Source organism: Galeopterus variegatus, unplaced genomic scaffold (assembly GCF_000696425.1).
Source record: "Galeopterus variegatus unplaced genomic scaffold, G_variegatus-3.0.2 Scaffold715, whole genome shotgun sequence".
NCBI classification, from domain to species: Eukaryota; Metazoa; Chordata; class Mammalia; order Dermoptera; family Cynocephalidae; genus Galeopterus; species Galeopterus variegatus.
The window spans coordinates 452,790-454,853 of NW_007726826.1; the positions used below are offsets into that span (position 1 = coordinate 452,790).

At 46.4% G+C, this 2,064-nt stretch overlaps 1 protein-coding gene across 1 annotated transcript in view; it reads left to right on the forward strand.

The window, feature by feature from the left end:
• The window catches only part of FAM189A2 (family with sequence similarity 189, member A2), a 63,721-nt gene that overhangs the window by 456 nt on the left and 61,201 nt on the right, over nucleotides 1–2,064 (forward strand). The window lies entirely within an intron of this gene.

Genomic DNA, 2,064 nt, shown 5'->3' on the forward strand with positions numbered 1-2,064 from the left:
AAAAAAAAAAAAAAAAAACCCCCCTTTTTTGGGAATTGGGGGGGGGGGGGGGGGGGGGGTGGCCATTGAGTATTTACTGCACTGACAGCGTCCGCTTTGGCAGGGCAGGGATTTTGATCTGTTTTGCCCGCTGACGTTATTAACAGTGCTTGGCACATAGTAGGTGTATTTGTGGGATGGATGAAGCAACAGGTTGACTGGAGCACGTCACTTGTTTGTATTCTGCATTAAGACTCAGGGAGGACGTGTGAAATGTATCTGGTGTAGGATGCTGGACTCTGTGTGGGGACGAGTCAGGAGGTAATGAGAGGGTGCATGTACACGCGCTTGTACCTGGTCATTAAAGGGGGGCTCTCACCCCCATGGGTTCCTGAGCCATGGAGACTACTGTGCAGAATTGATGACCTGGACCTGTCATTATGGATGAGCTCGCCAAAGCTAGCTGGAGATGTCTGCCCAGCTCCACGACCTGCTCCTGTCTCCTCCAACCGCGAAGGCTGATCCCAGGGCTAAAAGGTGCCCAGTTTCCAAGAGAAGCTCCTGCCAGGGAGCCTCGGTGGACATGAGTGGCCACTCACCCCTGCCTCCTAACAATTTCACATCTTCCAAGGCGTCCAACCCCTTCAGGTTTGCTGGGAGTTGATAGACTTGGAAACAGGTTTTTGGGGCATGATTGTGGAAGATGAGCAAAGTAAATGACCTTTCTATGAAGTAAATCTAAAAGTGTGGGAATGCTCGTAGTTTTTACTGAGACCTGTAATGAGTGTGTGTCCTGAATACGTAAAAGCTGTGCTTTTGCAGGTCCACGCTCACCCAGATTCAAGACCAAGTTTTAAGAATGTAGGAAGAACTAATTGAACCCAAAGTAATTGTTTGAATAAGAACATCAGAAACACTGGGTTCCTCAAGCCTAGCCTGAAATTTTATACTTCAGCTGGTGCCAATGTGCTCTCCTTTAGAAATACTTTGATGTCGGACGATCTTATTGGGGTACATCTTGTGCTATGGTGAGCGAAGTTCATACTTTGTCCATCATGTAGACAAAATCCTACCCTGGGCTCTGCCCCTAGTATCTGTGAGTGTTCTGGAAAACTCCAGAAGGATGGGTATTCCAAATAGGGTAGGGATTAGATCCATTACACTCCCTACTCCACTTGTCAGACCCAATTCAGCCAAATGATGGGTGCATTTAAGTTCTCTAAATACTGTAGGCCAGTAATGAATCTTGCATACATTTTTCGGGATTTGCTCTTTGTAAAATCATAATCTATCGTCTTCTCAAAGATAGCTAGTTTAGGATTATTTAAAACTATTTTTTATTTCTCTTCTAAAATTAAAACCCTAAATCAGTTTACTGTTGTAAATTACCAGAGGTAAATGCACTTAGATGTTAGTCAAGCCACAGCTGGATTTGATGATTAAAAAAAAAAGGCCATCACCCAGAAGATGAAGGCCAATACTCTGGGCCTGCTGGCGGGGCCTTTCCTTGCCTCCAGGTCTGAGCAACCAAATGCACAGAATCAGTGATTTGGAATCGACAAGTTCTCTTCTATATGTCGTTTCCTCCCAGGCCCGCAGGTGTTTGTGCAAACCCGTAACTGTTGGTTATTCTTACTTTTTGTGACTCTTTCCTGAGGTTGACCTTACAATTTGTAAAGGGACAACAGAGCCAATGGATACAGTATTTGTAGAACAACTAAATAAGATTTTAAGAGGATGACATTAGGCACCGTGATTCTCTTGGTGTTTTAGGAAAAAGAACTCACTTGTATCACATGTTTAGAACTTATGGGCCGGCCCGGTGGCGCACTGCTACAGTGCGCCGCGTGGCGCTCCCACCGAGGGTTCGGATCCCACATACAGACCGGCCGCTCACTGGCTGAGCGAGGTGCGGGCGCAACACCGAGGGTTGCGATCCTGTTGCCTGTCCCGGTCCGGTACGGGCGCGACACTGAGGGTTGCGATCCGTTGCCGGTCACGACAAAAAGACAAAAAGGAAAAAAAAAAAAAGATTCAACATTCAGAATAAATGGGTAGGTAGCGAAGAGAAATGAACACCTCAGG